Source organism: Nilaparvata lugens, unplaced genomic scaffold (genome assembly GCF_014356525.2).
Source record: "Nilaparvata lugens isolate BPH unplaced genomic scaffold, ASM1435652v1 scaffold927_1_2, whole genome shotgun sequence".
NCBI lineage: Eukaryota > Metazoa > Arthropoda > Insecta > Hemiptera > Delphacidae > Nilaparvata > Nilaparvata lugens.
This window is the reverse complement of record NW_024095023.1, coordinates 21,514-31,276: the sequence shown is the minus strand read 5'-3', so window position 1 is coordinate 31,276 and position 9,763 is coordinate 21,514. Positions and strand designations below refer to the sequence as shown.

At 35.2% G+C, this 9,763-nt stretch overlaps 1 long non-coding RNA gene across 1 annotated transcript; it reads right to left on the bottom strand.

Annotated features, from left to right (window-relative positions):
- Positions 1 to 441: 441 nt before the first annotated feature.
- LOC120349310 lies at positions 442 to 7,665 on the bottom strand. The gene is made up of 4 exons (XR_005570320.1): positions 7,491 to 7,665; positions 5,844 to 5,970; positions 3,619 to 4,467; positions 442 to 923 (listed from the first exon to the last, which is right to left on the bottom strand). It is a non-coding gene; the product is annotated as an uncharacterized LOC120349310 (long non-coding RNA).
- Between the last annotated feature and the right edge of the window lie 2,098 nt (positions 7,666 to 9,763).

Genomic DNA, 9,763 nt, shown 5'->3' with positions numbered 1-9,763 from the left:
TGACAACATGATAGTATCGATATCATGTTATCAAATAGTTTACCAGCTCGAGATTAACATTAGCCTACAGTACAAAAAAGAGTGATAATATCGATAACATGATAATATCGATATCGGGCTATTGAATATTATACCAGAGCGAGATTAGGCCTGCCGCAAAGTAGACCCACGCTAATCCACGAAAAGCAACCCACGACGTGGGACATTTTGTAAACCATTGCTAAAGAATTATTCGCAATCAATCAGCTGACAAATGCATGTATTATTATCATTACACAGATGTCTGGAGAAGCCTAGCAATGGTTTACAAAACATCCCACGGCGTGGGTTGCTTTTCGTGGATTAGCGTGGGTCTACTTTGCGGCAGGCCGAAGGCCTGTACAGTACAAAGAAGAGCGATAATATCGATAACACGATAACTTGATAATATCGATGTCGTGTTATCGAATAGTTTACCAGCTCCAGATTAACATTATACAGTACAAAGAAGAGCGATAATATCGATATCACGATAGTATCGATATCATGTTATCGAATAGTTTACCAGCTCGAGATTAACATTACAGTACAATGAGGACGTGGTTCAAAACCACAGAAGAAGAAACAGATGAGTTTTTTACCTCTTGTAGAAAATACTTAACACCTCTAATCTTACCATACGCCGCAAAAGAACTGTATGATAGACGATTCCATTCTGCTAACTCCATGGTTCCAGTTGTCTTAAGATACTTCATGCTGACAGATTCCGCTCCTCTGTTCCATCTGTGATTCCTAGCTGACAATTTCCGCTACTTTATTCCATCCGTCGAACTCTGTGATTCCAAGTGCCGCTACTCTATTCCATCGAACTCTGTGGTCCAACGTGATACTCCTGACTGATGTAGATTCGAAGCTCTCTTCACGCTTCTGTAATACTGTTTCAACTGCAATCAAAAAAGGTCTTGGTTTGAACGATATTCACAAGAATAATTTGCAAGAATAGACTTAGTTAATCTATAGTGAGGACCTCGCTATAACGGCAGTATTTGATTTACATTGGTGTTGTTATCCTTGTCTATCATTCGACAAAGCAGATAGCGCTATCCATTTTTAGCTCTGCAACGTTTCGTAATCGTTTTTACAATGATGTAATAAATTCAACCTCTATTATAAAAATGTATTATTCAATCATAGAAAAAATTCTTGACGGATAAAATGTCTATAATTATTTCAAACAAGGGTGAACAGTTAATATTCATTTACATTTACATTGACCAATGCACAAATCAAATACATTATTAGAAAAGAACCAACAAGTCTAGCTTTACCACTTTTTGTTGATTTCAGTCTTCTGAAAGTACTAAAATATAAGATTTGTTTGTTATAGACCCTTCTTTTCAAAAGTAAATTCATTTGAAATCGAGACATTCTTTTAAGCTAGGTTTACACTATGTAGCAGAGCTCAAAAAGTAACACTGGAGATCTGCTTTATAGCCCGGCAATATAGCAGTTTTAAGCCTATTTTCTCAGCTATATAGCAGAAAATGAGCTATCCTAAATTTTCGGTAAACATCCAAGAGAATCTAAGCTCTGTCAATTTTTGTTTATAGCAGAGCTAGATGTAGCTGCTCTGTCCTTGAAATAAGGCTGCCGCAGCTGTTTAGTGCCTGCTGGGTTTACACCAGATTATACTGTACTCATTTGTTGTCAGAGTGCTAGTAGTTTACTGCGCATTGCGAGCATTTCTTTTTGATTTATATATTATTGTGCAATAATGGAGAGTGAATTTGACTGGAATAGGGACAAAATTATACAATATCTTCTTTCTCTTCTCTGTGCTGAAAATATCACAGTAGCTGCGGCGAAAGCTGCAAGAACTACCTTCTTCTTCGGCATCTGGCTGGGAACTGAGCTGTGAATACTGGTTTATTTCAAACTATGTAGCTCTGCTACAAGTAATGGCATCAAAATGGCAGCACAGAGACGAAAAAGATATTGGATAATTTTGTCTCTATTCCAGTCAAATTCACTCTCCATTATTGCACAATAATATATAAATCACAAATAAATGCTCGCAATGCACAGTAACCTACTAGCACTCTGACAACAATTTAGTACACAGTATATCTGGTGTAAACCCAGAAGGCACTAAACAGCTGCGGCAGCCTTCCTTCAAGGACATAGCAGCTACATCTAGTTTTGCTATAAACAAAAATTGACATGTAGCATAGCTACATAAAATAAGCGTTAAATCTATTTGTAGCAGAGCTATATCTAGATCTAGCTATATCAGAGCTATCTAGCAGAGCTATATGTAGCTCAAATTTTATATATAGCTCTGCTATATAGCTCTCCAGCTACATAATTTAAATGTAGCTTTAGGGACACTCTTTACAGTAAAATATTATACTTTTCCATCCCAGTAAACATGCAGTCTTCAAACACAATAAAATTTAGTGGCCTACCTTTTATTCTATCACAACTGGTTTCATCTCTTCAAGAACCATTTTCAAGTGTAAATGTACAAGTGATACACTTGAAATGGCTCTTGGAATGAAATCAGTTGTGTTGTGATAAAATGAAAGGATACTAGATAACTTTTATTGTGTCCCAATAATGTCAGTAGTCCTACAAAGAAAAGTGAGTATTCAATAAGCACGCTTGATTATTTTTCAACAATAGTAAACTAGATTTCAAAATTATAAAATACTTCTTTGAATCAATAACATCTGGGACAAGTTTGTATTTTCTCATCCTATTAAATATGATTTTTAGAGATTCATGCTACAAAGAACAACATAAATATAACAGAAAAATATGAATTTTTACAGATTCAGAATTCAAAATTTGACAGAAATATTCTTTGGATGACTGAAGCAACAATATAGTATTTTTGTTGCCTTATATTATTGTGGCAGGACTACGCTGTTGCTATAGTTATCCAGCAAATATCTTTATCAAATATCAAGTAAAAATTTGCAAAAATTAATTTTCTATAGAAGCATTCATACTGAGTTAAACGAGAGAGGTTCAACCCCAAATGCTACATAACAAGTTTCCCCAACGTTGCTGATCTCAAGCTTCTACATGATATTTTATCAAATTAGTAAAATTCATTAACAATTAAATTATATTTTGAGTCTATTGGTAAAACTTGATATTTTGCCTTAAAAATCCATTAAGCTACTCTTGTTTTCCCAGTGGGGACTGTTTATTTGTACTTGCTGAAAAATTCATTCAACTTGAAAAGAGCTCACTAAAGGTGAACGTCATTCTCTTGTAACACTATAGGACACTTATTTCTAAAATTGCATCAAGTCATCATGATATCAATCAGAGAATCCTACATGGGTTGAGTAGATTGAATCTCACATAAGTTGTGGGCAAAATTGCCTGTGGAAGAATAACTTGAAGCGAATAATTAATCATCAGTCTAATTCATTTCACATATTAAAATTTCATAGAACTTTTTTCTTTAATTTTGTATCTTATTAGATTTACAACTATTTGAAATTTGTTTTGTTAAAAACAGTTCATATCTACTCTATAAAATGGGTTTTACGTTTCATGAGAAATTTCGATTGTTTGATGTATCTGGTTCTGCAAATAGACGACTCATTTTATAACAACAATTCTTACCCAACTGCTCAATGTAAAATGTATCAAATACTCCCAGGCCCTTGGACGAGGTTCTCCGAGGCTCTTCTTCGAGGTTCACCGTGGCTAATGGACGAGGAGCTCCGAGGCTCTTAGACGGGGTTCTCCGAGTTTCTCCAAGGCTCTTGGACTGGGACGAGGTTGTCCGTGGTTCTAGGACGATGTTCTCCAAGCCTCTTGGACGATGTTCACCGAGGCTCTTGGCCGATGTTCACCGAGGCTATTGGAAGAGGCTCTACGAGGCCCCTGGACGAGTATCTCCAAGGCTTTTGGACTAGGTTTTCCGAGGCCATTGGAAGATGTTCTCCAAGCCGATTCGACGATGATATTTGAGGCTATTGGACGAGATTCTCCGATACTGTTGAAGGAGGTTCTCCGATCCTTTTGGACAAGGTTCTCTGAAGGTCCTTGCTCAAGGTTCTCGCCTCTTTGACAAGATTTTCCGAGGCTCTTGAACGAGGTTATCCGAGGTTCTGCAGGGCTCTTGAACGAAGTTCTCCGAGGCACATTTCGACGAGGTACACTAAGGCTCTTAGACGAGTTTATCCGAGGCTTTTGGACGAGGTACACCGAGAGGTTCTTGGACGAGGTTCACCGTGGTTCTTGGACAAGGTTCTGCAGGCTCTTGGACGAGATTCTCGGTCTGGTACTGGAGGTCATAAAGCTAATGACAAGGGTCGAAATCATTCCTGTCCAAACCCATGGCTCTAGCAGTTCAGGTTGAAATGACCTGGCCAATGAGTCACGATGGATTGAATGTATCTGGTTTACTCTCGGAATATGGGTTGCAGTCTGAATCACCCTCCAATAGTTCATCATCGTATGGCATATCTGGGAAAAACAAGACAATACTTAATTATTTGAGTGAAAATACTTAAAAGTATAAGTCAGATTATAGATCATAAGCAGATATTGGTTGATTACTTGAGAGAAATACCGGAAGGTAATGTATGGATTAAGAATCATATTAAATAAGAAGACTAAGAAATTGTCAAAAACCACAGATTTCAGAGAAAATAATAATTACCACAATATCAACTTCTCAACTACACAAAAATATTGAAAATCAGATTATGTATTATAATCAGATATTAATAATGATTATTCGAGAGTAAATACTGTAAAATATTGTATAAATTAGCCTAATTATAAAAAAGCTAGAGCACTTGTCATATTTTTAAATTAAACACGACTAAAGTGCGAGATAAAATTACTTTTAACATTAAGAGGAGAAACCCATTTCTCCCTCCACAGTTTGTAGCGTAGACACAGACGGACATCCTGCGCACAATTGGTGCGCCGTGTCATTTTGCTTCATGTTCTTGTGATGAAAACATCTCTGTAACATACACAAACCAATATACCTGCTGACCAGTATTACTATTTGGAATATTGCCAGCAATAGATGGAGGGGAGTGTTGCCGCGTCGCGTTACAAAGCTCTCTCACTCAGACACAAGAGAATGAGAATGCTGCTAGGTAGTGGGAGTGATTAGTGGAGGATAGAGCATCGGACCTCTCCGTCTTCGAGAAAGAGCCGTGTTAAAAGTAATTTATCTCGCACTATAGTTTCGATATTTATGTCAATCTCAAGTGTCCTCAAGTTAGTGTCCTTGTCAATTAGGTAGTTCTTTGAATATTCGGCAACAATGTTCTCCTATCTTTCTACACTGCCATTACAATGTGGAGCACACTCTAGTGTATAAATGAGCATTAACTTCAGAAGTGAAGCCAAAATATATAATATTCTATCTGCAAAGTGCTATTACCTAACCTAACCTAACAAAGACCCCATTACCTTCAGCTTTAAAGAAAATTCAATGAGGTATTGTGTATCAGTAAGATGGCATTTAAAAGCATTCAATTATTTCAGTGATAGTCTACAGATGAAAATAAATGAAAAATTAGGATTTTGGTTGCACAAAAGCCTGTTGAATTTTAACCGTGATTAAATGCCACAAGGACCAATCAGAGAAGCATTCTTTAAAAAAAAACCTTTCTCTGATTTGTTCACGTGGATTTACTTACTTGTTACTTCTTTTGTCTTCTCCGCAGTCTGCTTGACCGGGGAATCGTCTTTTTCGTCCCATCGTGGGGGTGTCGGTGTTCACCTTTATCTGATCATGATTAGAATTTAACAGGCTTTTGTGCGACCGGTCCTTGGCCTTTTGTGTATTATTTCAATGATAATATAGTTTCAAACCTCACCATGCACTTTTTCTTTGAAGAATATTTGAAAGGATCCCTGTTCATGTTCTTCATCATTGATCTGAGTGCAGCATTCTAGCTCTAGGTTTTGACTTCCTTTGAACTTCTTCTCAACATGAGACGCCATCTGCAATAATGATAATGATTAGAAACATAATAAAACAAAAAATTGACAAGTGAGAAAAGAGTTGTGACATAATCTATCTATTATGACAAACCCTAATAACCTATAGGACTGTATTATTTTAAAAGAATAAGGCATTTGAAAAGGTTTAATTATTTTTTGCTAGGAGTAGGCCTAAACTTCAAGACCACAGAAAAATATAAAAATACATGTAGTTTGATCAAAAAGAATAGCCTAGCGTTCGAAAGAAACAGTGTTCAGTAAATATCTAGGATGAATAAATATAATTTTATTGCCGCTCAACATTACAATACCATGGACAACGTCAGAAATTATTGTTTAGCAAACATAGTCAACCTATATTATAACATGGAGGGTTTATGTAAAAAACACCAGTCAAAATAACATACACGTAAAATATTACATACAAGAAATAACATGAATACTAGTAAAAAATAGTTCATCTCAAAGAATAATTTATAAAAATAATTAAATAATTTGTTGAAATTCAAAAAAGTCTTTTACACTATAAAATGATTTTTAATTAACCAGCTACGTAGCCTATTTCTGAATAATTGAAATGGAGCTTCTATTCACTCATGTGGTAATTTATTAAACATTCTCATTCCATATAAAAAAAACAACCAACTTTAATCATAAACGAATGAACTTATGATGCATTTGAAGATAATACCGTATTTATTGAATTTTTTACATTACATATATAAGCCCTTATTAACATTGAATTCAAGTTTACAAAAATCGTTCATTTCTACTCAAACGTGTGTAAACACTTCCAAGTTTTCTTGAATAAACTTCGCTACTCAACAAAATTTGATAAATAATGTAAACGTAACTTCAAAGTTTTATATTAATCTGTCGATTAAGTTTTGAATCTACAGGGAACAGACATACATCCATGTTTATTACCTAGTTCATTTGAATAGATGTGAAAATTAATGTTATTAGGCCTACTTAGAACGGAGGCAGCAGGTATTTCTTACCAAATTTTATTCCAAAAAGTATTTTTTCAACTCTCAGCTTACGGTTCAATACTTAAACTTAAACCTCAAATTAATTCAGAAGCGTCCGTTTTATATATAAATTGTTCTAAGGTTAGTTTTATTTAGATACAAACATGAGTTTACGGTATTTGCTTTGATTAGGTATGTCTGCAGACTACAAGTATATTATAATAAATTATTTTATGTTCTCCAAACATGAACTAACAACGGAAATTTGTTTACAAGAATTAACAAGACTAACCGGTTGAATAAACTCAATTGATGATGAACACGTGTAGTCCTGTTATCTTATACATCTCATCAAATTTAAAAAATCTATCAAAAAATTTACACTTATGCAAGAAATGCAAATTATTATTTTTATTAATCAGCAATAGGTTTCTGTTTTTGAAAAAGTTTACTGAATATCAATTATTTACAAGAGCAAGAATTTTTCCAAGCCAAAGTTTTCAACTAACCGAGGTTAGTTTCACCGGTATTTTATAAGTTAGTGCTTACCTTACATTGGTACTTGTGGATGAAAATAAATTAATATTACAATAGAATATAAAAACACACTTTCATTATTTAGAAAAACTCTGTGAGAGAAAATGAGTTTTCGAAAATATATTAAATTTATAGTTTTCTACCTACTGGAACGATTCCGTTTCAAGACTTCAGCTGCAAAGCGCAACTGCGCAAGTCAGAAGTCGAGCGAAGCGTCCATTCTTTTCAGTTCAGTGCCATCAAAATCCGTCGTCTGATTATGTAGATAGCGCTGTAGATGCAGATGGCTCAGATTTTAAAAATAATACTGTGGCGGGACTTACAAATTGCAGGACATGAAATCTGTGATGAAATTACAAGATTTGATAGAATAATTCTTGAAAGATCATCAAGCTTTAAGAAGCAATAAAGTTGCTAAATATACATTATATCCAATTCTGTACAGTACTACATAACAAAATATGCATTGGGCTACATAAAGATTTGATCGGTTCGGAATTAATTTAGACTACTTGATTCATATTATGTTTTTGAGGTTTCCTTTGAAAGCAAATACTGTAAGGCCCAGTTGAGCAAAAGCCTGTTAAATTATTGTAATCATGATTAAATGACACGAGAACCAATCAGAGAAGGCTTCTCTTATTTTATTGATTCTCTTAGCATTTAATCATGATTAAAAATTGCAGACTTTTGTGCAACCGGGAGTAAGACTATATAAAATGAGATTTGTGGGTGACCTAAACATTAGGCCACTTCTAATTTCGTGAGAGAGGATGACATTTTGCTGATAGTTAGGTAGGATGAATCTTCAGCTGCAATTACACGGGAGTTATTAACAAAAAGTTATTAACTTGGTCGAATCGTCAAAAATTTCTCTTGACTAAAGTTAATACGGTAACTCATGTTTCTAACAGAAAATTCCTTGTTATTAACAAGATCTTGTCTATATATATAAAAGCGAAATGGCACTCACTCACTGACTGACTGACTCACTCACTCACTCGCATAACTAAAAATCTACCGGACCAAAAACGTTCAAATTTGGTAGGTATGTTAAGTTGGCCCTTTAGAGGCGCACTAAGAAATCTTTTGGCAATATTTTAACTCTAAGGGTTGTTTTTAAGGGTTTAATGTTCGTCTTTTAGCATGTATATTCTTCTTCTCCCAATCTCTTAATTATAATTGAAATTTCCATATCATATATCATATGTTACTATAGAACTATAATCTAGATAGAGTACCTCTTCGAAACAGTTGTTAACTGGCAACTAAATTAATAATTTTGTCAGGTTGGCATTAAGTTGAGTTGACTTTGTTAGGTTGGCACCAAGTTGAAGAAGTTTAAACCAAGTTTAAATGCATTTATCGCGGAAAAATTGATTGGGCACTGCTACTTCAATCCTGGGAATGTTATATTACTAGCAGTGAGGCTCGCTTCGCTTGCCATATCCGTTTAGCCAGCCGTTTAGTCTGGACCCCCGACTGGATTGTCCTAACATTATGATAAAAATGCCGAAATGAAAAATGCAGGCGAGCGAAGCGAGCCTGCTGATCTCATTCTTCGACGATCCAGTCGGGGGTCCAGGGGGCGGAGCCCCCTGGCCAGACGGATATGGCGAGCGAAGCGAGCCTGACGGCTAGTTATCAATATAATTGACTGCCATTTATGATTTCATTCAAGGAGACTATTCATAATATGATATAGCAGCCGGAATAAAAAGCAAAAATCTGGTGTGGCACACTCACACTACTTTCCTTCCCGTTATGAAAATTGATCACCTGACGCTAGTGTTCACGCACATAAGAGTCTATTATTCTAAGATCTTAGCCAGCTGGTGACAGGACAATAACGCTGGAGACACACGATGTGTGCTATCTCTTCATAGTGAATGATTTAATAGAATCAACAATTGCCAACAGTTTGCAATTGAATAATCTTATTTTCTCGAATTTCGAGCTTATTTCCAATTTTAGGTGAAAATGCTACTGAACATTAATTGTAGAGATTTTCATGCTCAATCTTTTCCACTTGATTTTTTTTGTTTAAATTGTATCTGAAGCCTAATAATTGGGAATCTAAAATCAAACTTTGAATAGATGAGGCGGAGCTTCTGAAATTTTCACAGATATGGGACTTGTGGCAGTTGATAGAGCTTATTAATGACTATTTTAGGTATAAATTTGATCAAAATCGTTGAAAAAATCGCGAAAACCCGTGTTTTTGACAACATTTTCGCCGCCATCTTGAATTGCATTTGATCGAAATTGTTCGTGTCGGATCCTTA